A 22,559-nucleotide genomic window follows, 5' to 3' on the forward strand; every position below is an offset into this window, starting at 1 on the left:
GCCTTCCTCTGGGGGCAGCCTACTTACGCTCCCTGCCCAGGGCCGCCATGAGCCTAGAGCCGCCCCTGGTGACGAGAACCCCTCTTGGGGTCGAGGGGTGGTGATTGGTATTCCAATTTCATTGGACAATTAGGTTGGGGTGGATGGCCATGAAGTCTGTCTGTCCTTTTACTCAGCTGCACACAATTACAAACATGCACAAGTGTAAATACAACTACATACGATGGTCGTAGTAAAATGATTTTATATAACTTTTTTCATTACATTTTTTATGTAAATTGTATATACATCACCCTTTGTTCAGTACTACCTCTATAAATCGTTTAAAGAGACTGACTTTGAGATCCCACAAGGACTTGATTTTTCAAAGGCGTGGATATGGTCCACAATATTGATTAAAGGCTGAGAGTGTTCTCACACTACACCAGTGCCACCCTCACCATCCTTACAGGCCCAGTCTCTCTTTCAGTACCTCCTGTTGGCACTTCATGAAGATACAGGCAGCCTCGGAGGGAATACCCTCCTGATGAGGGCAGTAAAATGTAGGTTTAATCTGAAGCTGGATATGGAAGAAAATAAGAGGGAGCTGATGAAGCTTGGATAAGTAAGTACTGCGGATGGTGTACTTAGTTATGATGGAGAAAAAAAATATATTGAAAAAAGAGTTAATACTTTTCAGCTCAAATCAGCCAGCCTTCGGGTCTTGTGACGGACTACCTGGTAGGAAAGTATTATTTTGTATGCAACACACTACCATATATGAGATATAATATGAGCCACAAATTAAAAAAGAGTGGGGTCGGATGCACAAGTATCAGTACCACTGCTCATCTTTTCGATACCCTTAGCATGAACATAGGGGAGGGCTCATTGTATGCCACTTTGGAGGGACAATAGCAGAGATAACAAGGTTGACATTTCAGAAGAGTGAAGGGGCGATTTAACATAATGGGAATTGAGTCAGACAAGTGAGCAAGTGAGATTCAGTGCAGCTACTAGCAAAGTTATGCTATGAAAAGAAGAAACCCTAGAGAGAACAGCACGATGCGGCAATGGAGGCCCAGATACAGGAAAGGCATCTTATCTTTTCAAATGGGAACAAACTTTCAAACAGTGTTACATGGTAGTGGCTTGAGACTGGGGATAGTCTGCAAACTATGGCACACTCGACAAGTGCAAAGAAAAGTTAAAGTGGGGGTGCAAAGCTGAGAAATGAAGGGGGACTGAAGCTTCGTCGACCACTTAAGAATGACCTGTGGCAGGTAAACATAACTTCAGTGTTTCAAATGTCAAAGATGCTAATGCATGCAAATGAAATCGAACTACGATCTCCCCCATATGCTCTCGGATGATATATATATGCCACTGCACTCGTCCAGCAAGAACCGGTACTCCCCAATGTCCCGGGGCACCGCCGATCCGAACAAACGAAAGCTGACCCAATCTTGAGGTGAAGAAAGTATTTTTATTCAAATTTGTTGCATCGCCACCAGCATAACGTTTCGGCCTTGGTCACGATATATATATCCATCTCAAAGTCTTTTTGATCTTCTATCTCTGTCACATATAGCATATTTTTAAGTTTACATTTTGAGTTTGTTGGGAAAAAAAGAGAGCATAAATCCGGAGTAAGGTAACGCAAAGCATATCGATTTTTTTCCTATGTCCTGGGAAGGCGTTCTGTGTTTAATTACAAAAGAGCTGTGCTGTTCCTGGGTTTAAGGAATGTATGTATCACTGTGGTGAGAAGGATGTTGTAGGGCCTCTTAGAGTCCTACAATTGGGCATCCATTTTGTTGGATGTAATGCCCTCATACACCCTTTCAGGTGTCATGCTTCATCATCTGGGCTTGCTCCTCGTTGGGTCGGCGGTGCAATACCCAACGGGCAACACCTCAAAGAGGGGCTCTTTGCTGGAGATCTTTTTCCAACTGCCGTTTAGATGAAGTGCGGGTGTGGGGACAGAAGTACGTAGACGTGTCAGTGTGGGTTAAAATAAAGCTAGGAGTACCAGGAATGACTTTATTCTGGGGGTCCCCTGCTCTAATTAAAAACAAAACTAACCGTTACTCGCTGGAATATGCTTCCGTATCACGAGTCGCGGTTAAGTGTGTGTTGTAGTTGGTCGACATGTTTCTCGCTCTAATGCAATTTGCTAGCGATTCTTCAGGACCTACAAGTAGAAAGTGTTTCTTAAGTACCTACTGTCTACGTTTATATGTTAAGTGTCTAATGCTTAAAAACAAGTGTAATTAGCTCACAGAAACAAGGTGTTTCCTGCGCAACTCCCATGGTTTTTGGCTCATTCCTAGATTTACCAAAAGTGCCAAAATCTGGGAATGCGCCAAAAAGATATGCCTTTCTAGGAGAGGCGTTGCAAGGAGAAATATCTTTATTGCTCCTCGTTACTTCCGCTTTCTATGCATTCTGCAGCACACAGAGGAATATGCCTCTCAGGATTGTTTTTGAGGAAGAAGGTGTCCCTTCCTCTACAAAAACAATCCAGCGTGCAAATCAGGCACCTTTCCACCATGGTGCAACAATGCCTGCATTGGCGCTGGGCTGCCAAAAGGGCGCCAATGCAGAGGAAAAGACAGGAATATGCAGTATTACCTTAAATATGGCACATTCCTGTCCTTTCCCTGTCGTGCAGAGCAGCAAGGTGACTTGCTGCACTGCGTGACTTTTTCATAAATAGGCCCCATTGTTATTATTCGTTGTTCACAAGCTCAGGTCATGTTAAACAGGACAGTTCAAGCAATACTAAGAATGTATTTTAGGCATGATAGACTGGGCTGGCAGACCTCAAATGGGAGAGACTCTCTACATCCGCATGGGAAAAACTGGACGGAATTTTCCTAAAATGCAAATTTACTATGGGGGTCCTGCAGTACTCCAGTGGCCCAGTGAGGACCCTGTGCGCTTCCACAGGAGTTCCTACGGACTAAATGAGGACGTCCAGGCTAGGTCCCATTAGAGTACTGTGGAACTGGTGAAAACTTTAAAGTGAAAAAAAATAGACTACTGCCAAACCTTCGGTTGGCAGAACCCTTCACAGACAAGCAACCCCCTGCAGATACCAAAGCCCAGTAACATTGCTAGAACTTTTGCCACCCGAGGTGGCCCCTACTTTTCCGCTTGGCGGTCGCAGGTTAGAAGAAAAAGGGGGATGCTGACGATTCCTGAGTTTGTTTGCCACCATGCGACATGAAGGCCACTGGTAAGAGTAGGGGGGGCGGACCACCTCACCCCCTTCCTACACCACTGCCCAAGCCCCTTTAGCTGGCCCAACCCCCACTGGTATCAGCACTAGGAGGTTATAATGATTACTTTAGTATTACCAAATGTCATAAAAGGGCGAGGATTTCTTGAAGAATATAAGTACATTTCTCAGGTCATTATCAGTAGCAAGAGTAAACACTGAAAGTGTAAAAAGAGCAGTTCCGAAAGCCGATGTTCTGGGTGGGTAAGTTGTCCTAAGTATCATACAAAGCCACCAAAAGGGTAGACAAAAAGTGGGAGTCGCCAGTGCTTTAAAGATGTTGAAATTCTCTTTTGTCAAATTTCCAGCATTGTCATACAGGATTGGGAATATACATTTTGGGATTTAGTGCAGGCTACTTTGTAACCCTTTGAGTGTAAAGTATAATCTCAATGCCATCTGAAAAAAAGAAGTTTTGTTTTGTTCCACTGTATTTCCAGAACTCCACCGCTATGTTTCAAATTTAAGAGGTTGTAGGTAAACCACTTATTTACTTTTATTTGGCCCTTCTTCTGCGTAGAGAGAGTGGAAACTAAGTCCTGGGCAGCTATCTGAAGAAACCACCTGGCCATAGTGATTTTTTGCCAGTGGTGGAGGTGTTGACTGATCCTGCCACCAACTGGCGGCCCATGATCTTGAAGGGCTAAACTAGGAGGGTTTGGAGGCTGAGGGGGCGGGTGGTGGTAGACTGACCAGACCTCTAGCCGCTCATCCCAAGGGGTTGGAATGAGCACGCCCACGGCAGCGCAGAGGTTGCTGAACTTGTACGGCCTTGAGGCTAAGGTTGAGCGGGTGTGGCAAGGAAGCCCCTTCCGTAGCCACAAAAGGGGCAAAAAGCAGACGGGGTCGTGCGGCCACTGAGAGGCCCAAGGACTTGGCCCAAGCCTGAAAGTCCTTAACACACTCTGGAGGCATGTCTGCTTTGTTTTCGAAGAAAAAGGCGTGTCCACGAGGGAAGCCTGGATATCCCCAGAAAAGTCAGAAATTATCAGCCAGGCATGGAGTAGAACAGCCACCGTCGATGACATCGCTCTGCTCAGCGAGTCAGTTGTGTCAAGCCCAGAACAAATGGCGAACTTTGTCACATCTCTCCCGTCTCATACCGCTTGGGAGAGGATAGCCCGGGCCTCCTCTGTGACCTATGGCAGCACTTGCAGAACCATTTCCCCCAGAGAATGGGATAACAGCCCAATTGGCATGCAGTGTTCGCAGATCGCAATCCAAAGCTGGCTTCTTACCCCAACTAACTAGCCTCTTTGATTCCCTGTTCGGGGATGCGAAAGGGAACGGACCTTGTGAGGTAGAGGCTTGAGCCCCCAAGCTCTGAGGGGCAGGGTGGTTGGTGAGGAAATTTGGGTCGCCCAGGGCAGGGCGATGGTGGTGGGCGATTGTCCTATTCACAAGAGCCCCTGTGCTAGGCATGGACCAAGTTCCCAGAAGGATATCAGTCAACACTCGAATGGCAGGAGGGGTTCCAAGGAGGAGACATATAACTGCAAGAGTTCCATCAAGATGTTGGTCATGACTTCCACCGAAGGGAGCTGAAGGTCCAGGACCTCAGCGGCCCATCTCACCACCATAGCATATGAAGCTCACTCTCCTGTAGATGTGGTAGGGGAAGAAAGCAGGCCATAATCTTGAGCGGTATCCAGTCCACTGGCCTCAGCCTATTCATCATACCAGTTCATTTTGTGTTCAGGCTGGTCTTGTAAAGGGTCCAGTAGCCCTTCCCAATCGTTCTCCATTCCTAGCCCTTCAAGACAAGGCTGAGTAACTGACCTAGGCTATTGGTGCTGAAATCGGCGTCAGAAGGCGCTGATCTGGCTCCAGGTCATCAGGGTTAAGAATGGGGCTGGCACCAGCGGCGTCTGGCGTCTCAGCACTGGTTAAGGTCACAGAGGCACGACAGGCGTCGGTCCAGATGCACCAGTGGATCCAATGGGGGCATCGGCGCTGGAGCAGGAGCAGAACCCGATGGAGCCCCCTCTGAGACTCCAGGGCCAAAGGCACAATGGGAGGGTCAGTCCGCCCAAATATGAGGCTCATGGCGTCATAAAATTATTTGAGCTGGGCAGGGGTCGCTCCCGCCCTCAGGAAGGCAAGGAGGCACAGAGCCGACCCAGGCACAGGTTCTGCAGAATGAGGTTTAGAGCACGAAGGCTCTTCCGTCACGACAGAATAGGAGAAGTTTAAGCACGCTTTGACTTTTTATGTTTCTTATACCTCTTACCTGATCGACCGACAACTTCGAGGACGAGGACTTAGGACTCCCGGACTACTGCCAGGACCTACCTCTTGGCCGGGACAGAGATCTCTGGGGTGAGCGACACGCTGCCAAGCATCGGGCCGCAAGCAGCTTTACGGACCGCTCCCTCAAAGCTTTCAAAGCCATGGCCCGGCAGTCGGAGAATGATTTTGAGTCATGGTCACATTCCCAGCTCCAGGGGTAGATCCATCAAAGACATGGCGCAGTGGCAGGCTCTGCACAATTTGAGTCCAGAAGTCTTCTTTGACATGTTGGAAAAACCTACATACCAAAAAATGTTTTACAAAACATAGAAAAAAAGGCTGTTAAAAAGTGACAAGGGTAGCTCTCTTCACGGATCTGCTCTGGCTGGCGAGAAAAGAAAAGAACTGATGTAAGCGTGCTGAGGGGGCCCCTATATAGGTGACTTGGACATCACAACAGCAGAGACTACGCCGATATATATCTATATATATCTATATATATATATATATATGATAGAACCATCTACTTGTAGATTCCTTACCTTTGAATTTCCAAGGCGTCAGACTAGATCCAGAAGATGTTTCTTCGAGCAGTACCCTTGCGCGCCAGTAGGTGGTCATCTCCGCAGTGAGCAAGGCGGTGAATACCGTCGAAACGCGTCTGGGCTGGTGCATCGGAATAAAGAAATCTTACTTTGAAGCATATTCATGGAGTCAGCACCTACTTTTGAATGAGAGTTTGGACTGGTTTTGGATATATATATATATATATATATATATATATATATATATATATATATATATATATATATATATATATGTATATGTATATATATTACCTACTGGCGGTCGCCAGTAGGTATATATAGTTAGGATGTTTTCTCTATGGGATTTTTGAAAATTCTATGTCTAATAACTTTGGCGTTTGTGGACGGAATTGGCTGAAATTTTCAGGAAAATGGCACATTTTGTTTCTGAGCAGCCCTTGAAAATTTGGGGGGGGTTCGTCAAGGGGGGGCCGAGAAAAAAGGGGGGTCCCAAAACGTGTTTTTAACATTGAGTTTTCCATAGGGCGGTTGGCCTCACTTTTAGCCCGAACGGCTGAATGGATTTGCACGAAACTTGGCAAAATTGTAGGGAGTGGTAGCCCGATGTGCCTTTGCTAGGTCTCAATATATGTGCTTCAGTGGATTTTGAGAAATTAACGTTCAAAAAAAGATATATATCTGTAACAGCGGACCGGGCAGCGCTCCGGTTCGCGGACTTTTCGCGGTACGGAGCTTTGTGAAGCGAAGCTGATTGGTTCTCCGGCGTCTGTGAACATTCCAAACAGTCCGTAGCGGCCGCCATCTTGTCTCTTGGTAGGATCGAGAGACAAGAGGAGGCCAAAGCGAAGGGGCAAATGACCATAAGGGGGCATAGTAGATCCTCGCTGACCCCCTAGGTTTGATGTGGAGGTTTTAAAAGGGCCCCGCGGGGCAAAAAAAAAAAATAATAATAATAATCGAACGGCTGAATGGATTTGCACGAAACTTGGTAAAATATTAGGGACTGGTAGCCCGATGTGCCTTTGCTAGGTCTCAATATATGTGCTCCAGTGGATTTTGAGAAATTAACGTTCAAAAAAAGATATATATCTGTAACAGCGCTCCGCTTCGCGTAACGGAGGTTTGCGAAGCTGATTGGTTCTCCGGCGTCTGTAAACATTGCAAACAGTCCGTAGCGCCCGCCATCTTGTCTCTCGGTAGGATCGAGAGACAAGAGGAGGCCAAAGCGAAGGGGCAAATGACCATAAGGGGGCATAGTAGATCCTCCTTGACCTCTTAGGTTTGATGTGGAGGTTTTAAAAGGGCCCCGCGGGGCAAAAAAAATAATAATAATCGAACGGCTGAATGGATTTGCACGAAACTTGGCAAAATTGTAGGGACTGGTAGCTCTATGTGCCTTTGCTAGGTCTCAATATATGTGCTTCAGTGGATTTTGAGAAATTAACGTTCAAAAACAAGATATATATCTGTAACAGCGCTCCGCTTCGCGGAGATAAAATTATCTCTGTATTACCTAGCTGTTGCTAACACCAGTTAGCGACGGCTAGTAGGAGATAGCGACCATCTTGGGCCCCACTTTGCATGTGAGTGATATTTATCACTAATGACATGCAAAGTGGGCATGCCAAGATGTTAGCGACTGGAAACAGTCGCTAACATCGCTATCTCCTATTACCAACTTTTGGAAATATTCGCGATAAGCGCGAATATCTCCAAAAGCTACCACCTGCCCTGAGCAGTTCTTAGCCATGTTATCCAATGGGAGGTGGATAACATGGCTAAGAGCATTAGCTCGGTAATGCATGAATATCGCTGAGTTTTCAGCGATATTAATGTATTGCGGTCGTTTTTTATCGTATTTGCGATAAACCTTGATAATAGCAAGGTTTATCTGCGATAATTTCTGAAGATGCTTAGCGGTAAAAAATTCGTTGCTAAGCATCGTTAGGGATAAATATCACTTAACTTTGGTAATATGCCCCAACGTCTGTTAACGTTCGATTAGAAGGAAATCAGGAAGTGTTGAAAAACATTGTCTGCGCCATCTTGCCTTTTTTCAAATGCCACACTTTTGTCGGGCACGGCAGTCATTTTAGATGCCTTGACCAGACCCACTCTCTGCACGCTGTCGATCCTTAGCATGGCTCCCCACCCTCGCAAGCATCTCCCCCAGGCAGTGGTCACCCCCGCTCTCTGTCTTATGCATGGGTAATAAACCACCCCCCATCTGCGCTGCTCTTCCCTGAGAATCACACCCTGTGCCCGCCCGACACCTCCCTTTCGCCCTATTCACTACCGCACCCTCTGACACTCCTTTTCCTCTGTGTCCGATTGTCCAGGCCGGTCCTAGGGTATCAGCTAGCCCTGCAGATGTAGTTTATGGCCCCAGCTGTAAAGAATCACCCCTCTTCAAAGGAGTTATAGTAGATCAAGGCCCACACTCGATGAGATCCGTCACAGCAGACGCGTTCCTATTATCTGAAAACCATCCTGTATTGTGATTGGGGAGGGGACCGAGCCTGAAGCGGAAGATTCCAGGGATGACTCTTTGTACATCAAAGTTTTTACAATTATGTGTCACATTAAAAATATATAGCACTCCAACAAAGTAGTAAGATTATAAAACTTTAATAACTTATAAATATATACAAGAAAACAAAAACAGTAATAACATATAAACATTTTTAGGGAAAAACAACGAAGTAGCGGTCGGCTGTGCGAATAGTCCCAACGCAGCACAACGTCCAGATTTCACTGATTTCGGAATCCGGCGTGGGGCGTCGCGGGGGGTGGGTCATCAGTAGCAAACTGTTGTGCGAATAGTTCCAAGGCAGCAGAACGATGGCACCAAGGTGATGTCCAGTAAGTTGCCGCACTGGTTTTGGTATCCTACAATGCTGCTCCGAATAACGGCGTGGGGCGCCCCGGGGGAGGCGGCGTGAACGGGCCTCTCCAGGTGGAGTCTCGTCTGTTGTAGTGGGGCGCCCCTTTACCGTTTCAGTTGCCATTCCGTCCGCTTTTGGCCCACTGTGTCAAAAGCCGCAATTCAGCTGAGTTGCGCCCACTCTTGCGGTGCAGCGATAGGCGATGGCGGCAGGCTGTTTCCTTTTTGGGCCTGGTCCACTGAAATGGCCCTGGGACACCTTGGAAATCGGACGCTTGTCTGCTAGGTCTTGGACCCCATTCTCGAAAGCGTCCCCTCCGCCTTGAGGATTCATCAAAAGTTTTGGGGGCCCCCGACTCCTGCAGGCTTCTGGTGGGGAGCGGCTGCCATGATTGCTCGCGGAATGACTACGACGGAGCCACGAGATGGTGGTGCTTTCATGGTGACGCCAGCTTCAGTCTGAAACATCCAGAAACAAGGTGGGGCTTTCATCGTTTGGGGAAAAAAAAAAAGTTTTCATCCAATGAAAAGTGTTGTTTTTAGGTCATATGATCAAGCCTTCCATCATTAGGAAACCAAAAGTAAAATGAACCAATGAAAAGTTTTATAAACAAGTCACATGACCTGTTATGCGGCATAGGGTATAAAATGCGGAGAAAATACGTTGGCACGTGAGGCGGCGTCAGTAGCGGACCGATGTGCGAATGGGGCCAAAGGCAGCGCAACAATATTTTCTGAAGAGAAGACACCAAAAGGCGCTGAGATTCGGTTACCACCGAGGTGATGTCTAGCAAGTTGCCGCACTGGTGTGGCCATCCTACAATACTGCTCCGAATAACGGCGTGGGGTGCCCGAAGGGGGGGGGGGGGAGGCGGCGTGAACGGGCCTTCCTAGGTGGAGGCTCGTCTGCTGTAGTGGGGCGCCCCTTTACCGTTTCAGTTGCCATTCAGCTGAGTTTCGGCTGCTCTTGATGCTACAGCGACAGGCGGCTGCAACAGGACTCTCAAAATGGCGGCTTGTTCTTTGGATTTGGGCCTGGTCTACTAAAATGGCCCTGGGACACTTTAGAACTCGGACGCTCGATTTTTTTTTTCCTTTCCTGTACATGCAAAAAAATTTAAATGCCCGGTACGTTACACGCTTCATCTGCCACGATGTACTCTCCAGAGGAACCGAAAAAAAATATAGTTATGGTAACTATACCATGCATCGTCATATGGAGAGGTGGCACCAATTAATTATAGTGCTGCATAAAAGAGAGATTTGGAGGAGAACCCCCGACCTGCCAGTACATTCATCAAAGAAGTGGCACTGACAGCATCAGAGGCAAGGGAAATGGTCCCAAATATTTAGAACTTTGGAAAGATTAAAATGACATGTTTAGATTGTGGCAAATTAATTTCATGTGGACAGATGAGTGTTACTCTAATAAATACAGCATATGAACATCATCATAGTCGATGGTTGGTAGAGACATTTTGACTATATCGTGGACCTGCCCGTCCTCGCCCAAAATCGCGCCGGAATAAATGGGACTCGTAACTCCTTGTTGTGTACTGGTTGCAGAACCTTGAAATCACGAGATACGTATGCAGTTTTGAAGCATATGGCGGGCGGGGACGAGAATTGATTGAATATTTCGACATCCCTATTGATATTAAGTTCTGATGTGTTATTGATTACTGTACTATTGAAAGTTCGAATTAACGTCACCCATGGTACTTGCCCGCAAATGTATATCTAGATAATTTTATTGTAACTGGCCCTGTCGTATTTTAATTATAAAATGTACGTCCACCGATTCCGCAACTGTTAGACACCTTAGTTCTTGCAACCTAATGGCCCGCCCGTTACGTTCCTCTACAGTGTAAATGTCTACTCATCATATACGATTACAGTTTGCTCCGTGGCCGGCCCACGTGGTTATAGGCTAGTATTTGTATAATGAAATTTTCACAATAAAGGTTTTTAAAAGAAAACATGGTAGTAGTATATACATTGGTAAAGTTTTTAATAATAGTCACTGTTTTAGAATCATTAAAAGGCAAGTGAAATAAAGCAGACCAATTACATGAAGGGTAAAAGGTATAATACGCAGGAACGCAGTAAAGATAAATGGTCAAGGGCTGTTGTGTTTTCTACTCCTGCAACATAAAGTGATCGATAAGAATCTCATATTCAGGCGTATCGGCGACTAAGACAGCAGGTCGACCCTCTTTTGCTCAACGGCTCAGTCATGGGACGAAGAAACGCTCTTTTTCTCGAAAAAAGAATATATTTTACTTGCAGGACAGTTGTAAATTTTCCGGGAAAGTACATTAGTCTGGAACATTATAACATATATTTAAGAAAAAATAATGTTCGGAAGTAATAAAAAGCGTAATTTTTAGGTCATATGACCAAGCCTTTCATCATTAGAATAAGAAAAGTAAAATGAACCAATGAAAAGTTTTATTAACAAGTCACATGACTTGTTATGCTTACGTTACGCGCTGCGCGTCGCGCCCCGGATGACTTCCGGATGCGCTAACGCGGCGCGTCATATGACGCATTACGCGACAACGCAGGTCCAGAATATAGTCAAAATGTCTCCACCAACCAGCGGTCGGAACACAACCCCTTTCAGCAGGCTAAATAGTTCTGTTAAATGACAACAGAAGGGACAGGCAACAAGAACCATCAGTCAAAGAGGGGAGGGCTAGTTCTTCTCTACCGGGTTACATTGGGGCGCTACCGGAACTGATCGAATTGGTAGTCTACAGTGTTTCTGGATGTTTCAGACTGAAGCTGGGGTTAGCATGAGAGCACCACCATTTCGTAGCTCCGTCGTGGCCATTCCGCAACCAATCATGGCAGCCGCTCTTTATCGTTATTTTGGGCGGGGTGGGTGGCGGAGCCGAGCTGTTTTGCAGCCATCATTGTGTGGAGTTCAGTTCATCTCACTAGTTTTGTATTTGTCATGAGGGGTTGTTCCTAATGTTTCTATTTTAGCGAGGTCAAAAAGAGATCCCATTAGTGGCCTACTGATTTTGCTCGATTCCTTTTCTTTTTTTTTTACACGATTTTTCGTTATCTGCAAAGACTAAACAGAGTATTGCGACTCTGTGTCTGTTTGTAAATAGAGAATGAACCAAAGAGAACCAATTCTAAAACAGTAAATGCTTGGATAACAATCAATCAAATGGAGAGAGAAGCAGGCACGACGTATTACAAGGGGGCAAAGGCCTGCGTTAACTACCTTTCACTATCTGCAAAGAGAGAGTACTCGTAATAGAAATGAGGGGGGGCACCATTCAAAGCAGATCAGTGTGCATAAACACGAAAATGTTTTCATTTACCACGTACTTGACATTCGACAGCTTATGATATTTGCTATTAAAAAACCATTGAAATTCACTGAAAAAACCATAGGTTATAGACCATATATAGTTAGGAATTAGCATTTACAAAACCTTGAAAATTCACTGAAAAAACCATAGGTTATAGACCATATATAGTTAGGAATTAGCATTTAAAAAACCTTATTTTACTCACACAAAACCATTGAAATTCCATATATAGTTAGTTGCACTAACTATATATCGCGCACCCGCAATCCACTGCTGATGATGTCACATATTACATCATTCATGACATGGTTAGTGACATCACTGATGACATCACTGATTTGAGATCGGGATGGTGACCTTTTTGAGGAATGGAGATCACATACAACAGAATGTTCGGGATATCTCATAGCCACTCTCATTATGCTTGCTAGACACCACATAGAACAATAGACAAAATCATTGAGGAACTAATTAAGGAACTGGAACCCATGACACATCAGGAAGAAGTTAAGACACTATTGTCTAAGATGGAGGAACGTATCATTTAGCATGAAGAAGATATCAGATGCATAAAGCACAGATATTCAACAGGGATAGGTTAAATTATGAGTATGGAAGAATGTATACTTTTGCAATAAAATGTGACTCATTAAGAGCCAAGAAGGATGAACACCATGGAACGGCCAGACATCACACCAAGCGACACTGATGTCAGCTCGGATTCAGCATTTTCAGCTGATGAAGCTTCCAGAGAGAAACTGGATTTTTAAGGAGAGATGAGATTCCTCAAAATGGCTACGCCACAGCGAGGAAGAGGCAGGGGAAGTGGTGGTACAAAACAAAGAGGAGCAAAAGGACAACCGGTGAAGGTTTAAGTAATCTTAGGGCAACTGAAGTGGAGTTTTGCTCAAAACACCAGAGTGATGACCATCTCCAAGATTACACTCACGGAGAACCAAGAAAGAATTTTAAATCATGGACTTAGTTTTTGACCCACAGCCAGACCAAACATTATTAACCTCCAAATTGAAACATACCAATTCGGAAACTTTGTAAATATCATACCATGAAAGTCCCTCGACATAAGAAGGTACAAGTGAATTTTGATAGCACAAATTTCACATTCCCGACTGGAGATATCCCAGAACTTTTGCCCATCAATGAGCTTGCCAACAGCAGTGAAAAAATGCACCATTTGAGATTGACTCTAATGATACTACAGTGACTTAGTTACAACATATGGTCTTTGCCACGTACTCACACAGTGCTCGTAATTTTAAACCTTCAAGTAGTTTTTGCCCTCAACTACCAAGTGGCAATCTTATTGACACATTTCATGAACTGTTAGTGGATGACAACAACAAATTACGTACATTCACCAGAAAGAGAAGGGGCAATAACTTTTCACATAGAGACTGGCTAGAAATCAACCATTTGAGAGATAACAAATCAGTTGTCATCAAGTCCTCAGATAAAGGTGGAAAGTTTATTATGGACACCACTCAATATAATGAAGAATTTGCATATCTAAAAATAGATCACCCCATGAATCCAGTCATATACTTCTTGCCTAAGGTGCACAAAGACAAATAAAACCCACCTGGGAGACCCAGAGTGAGCATGGTGAACTCTCTTTTGGAGAATACATCTAGATTTCTCAAATGTATTCCTGTGCAAATATGTCACGGAGTTGTCCACTTACATACGGGACACAAGGGATTTCCTGGGCAAAGTTAACAACATCCCCTGGCCGGAACATATTATGATAACTATGGACGTTATTTCGCTTTATACGTCCATAAAGCATCAATATGGTCTGCATGCTTGTCAATACTTCTTGAAAACACGTCCAGTCAAATATATCCAGCATACAGAGATGCTCATGAGAATGCTCAATTTTTGCCTCACAGTGCTTTTCTTTTTAACAACAAGAACTACTAACAGAAGCAGGGAACCGCAATGGGGTCTTCCTTTGCGCTGACTTACTCTAACCTATATATGGGTTGGTGGGAAAAACAGGTGGCATGGTCTGACAGCTACAAACAATGCATGGATAAAGTGGTGCGCTTCATCAACGACTTGCTTCTCATCCAAGATGGGGAAGAGAGTTTGTTAAAGGAATATATGCAAAAACATCCATTTGACAGCAATCTGGAACAACAACAACATACAATTCTTGGATATATCTCTTAAAGCAAATGATGATAAGTTGGATACTTATGTATTCCGCAAACCTGCAGCCTGCAATTCAATCCTGCATGGCAAAAGTGGACATCCAAAAGCTCTCAAATGGAGCATTCCATACAGCCAACTTTTAGGAGCATGAAGGATATGTTCCACAGATAACTATTTGAAGAAGAAGCTACTGCCATGATTGGCAGATTTCTTGAAAGAGGATAAGCCCATAAGATCTTTAATGAGGACTACTGCAGGTTTAAATTAAGGAACAGAGAAAATCTGTTATATGACAATACATATCCTAAGAGAAGCCATGGGCATGACACCACACAACAGAAACCATTGGACACTGCTCCTATAAGGTTTTTTATAGAGTTTAATCAGGAACATCATTCTATCCTCACACGCAACTGGCGTGTCTTGCAACAAGATGAACATATCAAAACAAGAATTAGTTGTCACCCTCAGATCACGTTTCCTAAAGCGAAGTCTTTGGGATATATTTTGACACAAAGCATGTTCATCAATAATGAAAAATCAAACTGGCTTTCCAAAAAAAATCTTGGCTTTTGGAGATGAGAACATTGCAAGGCATGCTCATATGGTACCAACAAATGAACATATGAGATCTCTGAAGGAAAACCATGTGCAATTAAAGAGAGGATTACTTGTGAGACAGAATTTGTTGTGTATGCTATGTGGGTGTGTAATGAAATACATCAGAAGCACTATTGACAGACTAAAGATTTGCTTCCTACAACACATACAAGCCATAAAAAACGAAGATAGAAGCTACCCTAGGACCAAGCATTTTTGGGAGGTCCATAATGGAGACCATAGCAGTCCTACATAGTATCAAGCATATAAAGGCCCACCCTAGTAAAGGTGATTGGGAACTTGAACTAAAAAGAGCGGAGTCCAGAGTGATCTTACTACTGGGAACAGAAAAGCAATGGGGACATAATCTAGATGCAGAACTCTATGTCCATATATAAGTTGCTCAACAGTATGGTACAGATCTACAACATCATGATATTGTATAGCAAGATTATATATCAAATGATAGATCCCTCTGCACACCTTCTTAGACAGTGGTCTAATTGAGGTTCAAATCATTGCTTGGTCTATGAAATAATCTATGAAATTGATTACTGTTATGTCAAGTGTTAGAAAAAACTGAAACCGAATCTGGTTTAGGATGTATTAGCATTGTTCTTTGGTATTTTTCAATCTACATGAGTTTTTTAATGGTTCAATTATTCCCACTGCACTTGCCACTGGACCTTGATAATATCATCTACTCCCCATCTATGACGGAACTATTTTGCATGTTTATAATGTATATTCCCCAGGCATGAAAGGACAGAATTCTGTCAACACTTTCATACTATTGCACTTTGTGAGATTCAACTATAGAGCTCATTGACTTATTATGTAGTAGGTGTTTAGATGCCGAATATGCAGTCAATATACCTACATCTTTGAATCTTGGTTGGATAGTTGCACATGAGCACGGAGTCAATTAGTTCATCTTCAATCAATGTTTTTATGCTTACATTTTACTTTTTGCACTTTCCAAAACTCATATTCTGAGCATACTGATGTGAACTGTGATATTCAATATTAGTGATATTGAAGGTTCACATCCCACAATATGAAGATACAGGACTATTATCAGGGATGTGGAATTCCTATAGCCCGACGCCCAGGACATATTGTTTGGGGTCAAGGGCATCAAGTTTTAATGTGTAGTTTGTCCTTTGGGCAAGTAGGCCCAACCCCCTGCAGCACAAACCCTTTGGTTGCCAGTTTGCAGTAGCACATTAAGGACCAGGGAAGGGCAATGCCTGAAGTTAAGTTATTATTTGTGTGCCTATGGTAATGCTGTTAAAACTTGTATTTATGGTTCATTAATTGAAAGCCTTTATTATTAGGGTGAGCGCTCTAAGTAAATGTAGGTTCTGATCGCACTACTGATAGTGGTTACAGTATAAAAATGTGTACTCGCGGTTTCACAGTTTAGCAATATGAGGCTATGCATAATGCTGCCAGAATGTGCTCTAATTAGATGCAAATATTTGCAGAAGCTTGAGAGCAAGATTAAGGACTCTTTGCTTTCAATATAAAATGTTCCTAAAAAATGAAAGTAGGAAAAAAGTCTTTTGCTAAACTGTTGTGAAATTTCAGGTACCGTTTCTTTGCAGCATCATTTAGTAAAATGTGTTGATGCATGCTAGTATTTCGCAAAAATATTCATATTGGAAAACCAGTGTAACCAGTTTCAATAAGATTATGAGAAACAAAAATAAACAAGCATTGGCAAAGCCAGTAGGTCTGAAATTAGTGATCAGCTTTTTAGTTTTGCCAATACGTTTTGGCATGTTTTTTGTAAAGCGTTCTTGGTTTGAGAGCTGCCGGGCCCTCACCATAACAAGCATTGACAAAAGCGAGAAAAAAAAATTGTCTAAAAAAAGTACACACTGGCACATTAGTTACTGCCACTGAACAAAACTACTTTGTGTGCCAATATACTTCTTGTGAAAGAGCTTAATGCCGTCACTCACAGTGAAGCCAGCCGATACAGAGAGAGGGAGAGAGAATTTTAACAAACACAAAAGGTTGTGGTTAACGCCAGACCAAATTAGGGGCCCTAATATTAAAGAAAGTCTCAAAAGTGCACCCTTGGAATTTGTCCTTGCAGTAAGTGTAGCTGTATGGCTTTCGTGAATTTACAAGAATTTATACAAGTAGGGCAAGAAATGTACTCCTGGAAAATATTTGAAAACTGCAGTTTATCATGAGCCAATATGCATGTGTAGATTTGCTCATGCGAAAACCCGGGTGTTTGCAAGGTGATTTTCCCATCAACCACTTTTTTCCCAACTCTGGAAGAAGGTTTACGTCTGCCATTGTCGGGTGTAAATTTCCAACATTTCTCAGTATGGGAAAAGATTAGAGAAGAGTTGTTGAAAATCCTTAAAACATGCAAGTTAGTAGATTTGCACAGACTTAAAGGGCATTCCAACCCTGGAACTATTGCTCACCACTACCTTCAGTCCCAGTATGTAGATCTGCAGAAACGTGGCAACATAAAGGGATTGCTAGTATTCAAAAACTACTATGGTATGAGCCCTGGCATAATCAGAGAGGCTATATAAGAGCTCTTATATAATGAGATTGCTGCCATAATTTGTCGCCGACCCACATGGCACCAAAGGGACAAGTGGATTTTGTTACAGGACAAGTAGATTTATGAAGCAACTTGCCCCATGGACAAGTAGATATTTTCATAAATTCCACACCCCTGATTATGCACATATCCTGAAGTTCTAGCTACGATTAGTACATAAGCAGGGAGTCACTTTAGAACCCATTCGGTCCTATGTGATTACCATAATATCAACTTTGATATGTACTTTACAAGAGAATCATTAGGATTATCATTTGTGACTGTATTTAAACATACGGTATGGGCTATACTTTACTCTAAGACTCTTAAGTGGCATTTGCACGTAAACACAAAGTCACTTTAGAACCCTATTAGTTTTTATATTTTAATACTGGCTAAGTTATGTACCCTAAATAGGGTCAATAGAATACACTGCTAGATTCATATTTCAACTTTTCATTTTACTTTTATTAGCTCATCAGCACCTGTCACTTTAGCACAGAAACAGTATGGTAACAATGTTTATAACACTTACCAATGGCCAGCTATTGGGGCCACTGGAATGCGTGGATACTGTTTGTATATATGTTGCAATTATTCCTCTGTTGTTTAATTATAAAGATTGTATTGTTGTAATTGCGGACTTGCACAGGACGCAAGTCTAATTTAGACATCAATACCAAAGGTTAGCTAGTGATGTCACTATTGATTATTAATTGACCCTTATACAACAATGTATAATTATTTTGTTTAAGTGTACATAATGTCTGAGAGATATATCGGATATTGAGATGATGTAATAACTGTGGGGTGTGAAGTTGAACAAAAACATGATTTGTGCTGCGCTGCTTCCTTCTCTTATCAGAAGTATTAATTTTATGATGAATTGTGAGATTGGAACAAATGCAATATGTGAAGTTGCACAATAGATAGCATTATTTGCAGCTTATGATTGATTTAGGAGAACGAAATGCACATATAATGGCGTCAGAGTGGTGTCGAGCTCATTTGAATTTAGCATTCCATTCTAGCACGTGAAATCTGAGGGCAGTGAAATGGTGGAGGGACTGTGTAGCATTTTCAGTTTATATTTATCTTTTTCATTTCCCTTTTAAGATCGTTAATATTGTGTTTCCCTTTTAATCTGCATTTCTTTAGTTCTGTGCACATGCTTGCTTTGCATGATTCTATATTGGAATTGTTTTTCTGTAAATGTTTTGTACTGGCATTATTCTGCTGGGACCTTATCTAAAGAATTCCCTAACTTATTTTCTGAAAATTTTGTGTTGATATCTGAAAAGATGTGGAGAAAAAGTATGAATGAGGACACTTTACTGTGTGAAGTGACAGATTATATCAAGAAGGGTTGGCCTCCTAAGTGTGAGGTGTCTGCAGAACTTATTCCATATTTGAATATTAATGAAGAGCTAGTTACTGAAGGTGATTTGATTTTTAGAACTGGAAAGTGTGTTCCACCTTTTGGGATTCGTGATTCTATTTTGAAACTTAGTCATGAGTGTCATATGGGTATGTCATCCATGAAGAGGTTAATCAGGTCGAATTTCTGGTGGCCAGGGGTGGATAGGTTTGTTGATAAGTTTGTGAGAGAATGCCCAGATTGTATAGAGAGTGACAAGGTTTGTACATGTAGTCCAGCTCCTTTGATACCTGTAAAGTGGCCAGAATATCCATGGCAAAAGTTAGGTATTGATATTTCTGGACCTTTCAATTGTTTACCACTGGAGTGTAGATTTGCCATTGTGGTTGTTGACTACCATTCTAAATGGCCAGAAGTCAAGCTCATTTCTCATCCTAATTCAGGAAATGTGATTTTGTTTCTGAAAGAGCTATTTGCTCGAGAAGGTTATCCTGAAATGATGATTTCTGACAATGGTGTACAGTTTAAATCTTCAGAAATGTTGGATTTCTTTAAAGACTGTGGCATCAAACATGTCACTACAGCGTTGTATGAACCACAGGGAAACGGACAAGTTGAAAGGTGCGAGACCCCAGGTAGTCCAGTTGAAGGTGTTAACCGAAACGTGTAGACATCCTGTTTTCGATTTGGTGAACAATATGAATTGAATAAATAAAATTAATCTACCTTGCTGAGTCTGGCGTCTCTTAACAGCGAATATATGTCCTCTTTACACCTTTTGTGTTGCAACCCCAAGCGTGCTCCTGAACGCCGGTGGTGCTTGGGAGGCACCCACTGGTGCATAATTTAAAAAATCCTCTTAAAAATAATTAAGAGACCAGCACACCAGAGGCAGTCCTTTTGCCTAATTTGTTCACTGGCTGAGACGATCCACACGTGTTAACAGTAAGCCTTGATCACGATATCAGCAAATGTACATTGTTGTTCATTTCAAACGCTGTTAACCAATCACATACAGTGTAACTGCATGGAAATTAAAAAAGGACTAAAACAGTCCACAACATACAACTCGACATTTTGAAATGGACCAGAGCAGTTGCACAGTGATAAAATTTAAAAAGATAAAGGGATTATAGAGGTATAGTCATGCTATTTCCAATACATATTCTTTTTGTATATACAAAAATATTATGAACTGAATAATGATGTTCACATACAAGAAGAAAACGGCATCATCAGTGACTTGTTAAGTAAATAACCCTAGTGGGCGCACCTTGTGGGCTATTAATCCTTCTGCACAAATTGTACCAAACATCAATAAGCCTATTGATTCCTCAGGTTTGCCCATTCTTGTCAATATAGAGAAGATAAATAATGTTCAAACAGTATACTCAAATAAATTCAGATGCCCACAAGTAGCTGGCAGAGTACATACAGCAGTGTCACTAAATATCATATTCGCTTCAATAAGCATTACTAACCCATACAAGAACAGCAACCTCTGAATCGTATGCCACCAAAGATTCACTGCAGCCAGATGACCCTTAGCGGAGTATATCGTGAGTCGGTACACTGCCCGTTTTCTCACCTCGCCCTTGTCTTCAGTGACAATTAAAATTTTGCATGACTGCCACAGTCGGGAAGCTGGACGGATCTCCTTTGGTCAAATCCATGACCACTCAGTCATCCGATCCTACTTCTGTCATATGCACCTCCTTTTACTCCGGGAAAAGTCAGTGAACACTGACAGACTCCCGGCTCCCAGCCTGCAGACCTCACCAGGTTGGGACATTTAGATGACCTGTAATCACTGTGGGATCATACCTACCTGAGGTAAAACAACTGTTTGGGCATGTCTTGGCAAAATGAGTACGTAATACAACACACAATGATGGCGGCGTGATGTTTGACCTACCCATGGTAATTTGTCAGTCCTTTCTCTGTCCCTATGATGGACAATCCAATGGGATGAGTCTATGGTGTATTTAAAACTGGATTTGCAACATCGACCCCTTTGAACGTGGTTTTATTTCATTTGCATTGAAAAAGGCTTGTTGCCAAAACGTGTCTGCAGTTTATTAAATGATATTTCTGCCATCCGTGAGTGGTCTGCTTCCTTTCGTGTGGAGTTTGGTTTGGAATTTAATGGCGAGAGGCCACGCTCGCAGTGGAGCACCCGTTCTGCAAAGAGTTCGGCGCTGTAAGTGGCATTTTGATCTGTATATATGTATGTATGTATGTATACATATACATATACACACACATATATGTACGCACACACGTGGTACAAAATGTTGGAGAATCAAAGACCAAATGGCAATGCCAGGTTTGTAGAATGAGATCTATATGATTGGTGGTTCAGCACTCAACATTTGACAATTACTTCAAATTGATGCATTTATATTTTAACATGTATTTTAGTCCTTTCCAATGCAAAAGTATTCATAACAACTGAATATCATGCATGTAACAAATGCATGTCAAGAAAGTTTCTTTGTTCAAAGATTCTTTACTTGTTTTCTTCTTTAAAAATCACGCCATCAGACAATAGCCACAGCAGCCAACAGGTTTTGTCCTACAAGGACTTCTATGAATTGTATGCAGACAATGTTGGTTCTTCGAAGTTTTATTGTAGAGAGATGAACAAGTATTTTGGCATCCAATAAAAGTATCAGAATTGGAGTACATGTACTCCTCGATGAAAAGTATATGTGACGTCTGCTTCTGTAGAATATGAGATCTGTAGTTATTAGACCAAGAGGCAGTTGTTCACTCGAGAGGTGGTGGCATTGCGGCTGCGATTAAAACTTGCTATCCATGTACATGGAAGGCGATGGACATAGCCGGTTGCGAATCTGCTCATTTTTCTGTCACTATTAATCACCATTTTACTTTTTCCGGCTTGCTTATTTACCGGCCGCCCGGTCCGGATGCTGTTTTCAGGGCTGCCCTTCCTGATGTAGTTGGCGCATTGGCTTTAAAAACTGCCAATTTTAGTGTGGTGGGTGATTTAAATCTTCATTTTGATTCTCTCTCCTCTCCTGCGATTAGTACCACTCTCGCCGACTTGGAGGCTCTACAGCTATTCCAACTAGTTAAATATCACACCCATGTGGGTGGCCATATTTTGGACCCTTTTTTTACTAATCTATCTCCGGTCACTGTATTGCCTCCTAAGCCTATGGCCTGGACTGACCACCATATAATTGAAATACATCTTGCGATCAACTCCTCTCCCTTTGGAGCCCCCACTCCTGCTATTTTTAGACGTCCTTGGAAAAAGTTGAAATTGGCTGATTTTCATCAGCTTCTTGAACTCCATCCTTTGGGCTCTTTTACAGATGTGGAATCTGGTTATGACCTGTTCTGCAACTGGCTTACTAAAGCTCTAGACATACTTATTCCTATTTCCAAGAGCAAGCATCGGCGTACTAAATCTAGCCCTTGGTATGATGACTCACTTCGACTTTTAAAAATATCTTGTAAAAAAGCCGAAAGAGCCTGGCGCAAGTCCTATCAGCCTGACAAGAAAACCCTATATCTTACTAGGATCAAGACCTATCACAAAGCGATATGTAAGGC

The 22,559-nt window shown here is 42.7% G+C and overlaps 1 protein-coding gene across 1 annotated transcript in view; it reads right to left on the reverse strand.

Moving 5' to 3' along the window:
- The window catches only part of CDKAL1 (CDKAL1 threonylcarbamoyladenosine tRNA methylthiotransferase), a 2,471,408-nt gene that overhangs the window by 1,361,001 nt on the left and 1,087,848 nt on the right, over positions 1-22,559 (reverse strand). The window lies entirely within an intron of this gene.

Source organism: Lissotriton helveticus, chromosome 4_1 (genome assembly GCF_964261635.1).
Source record: "Lissotriton helveticus chromosome 4_1, aLisHel1.1, whole genome shotgun sequence".
Classification (NCBI taxonomy): Eukaryota; Metazoa; Chordata; class Amphibia; order Caudata; family Salamandridae; genus Lissotriton; species Lissotriton helveticus.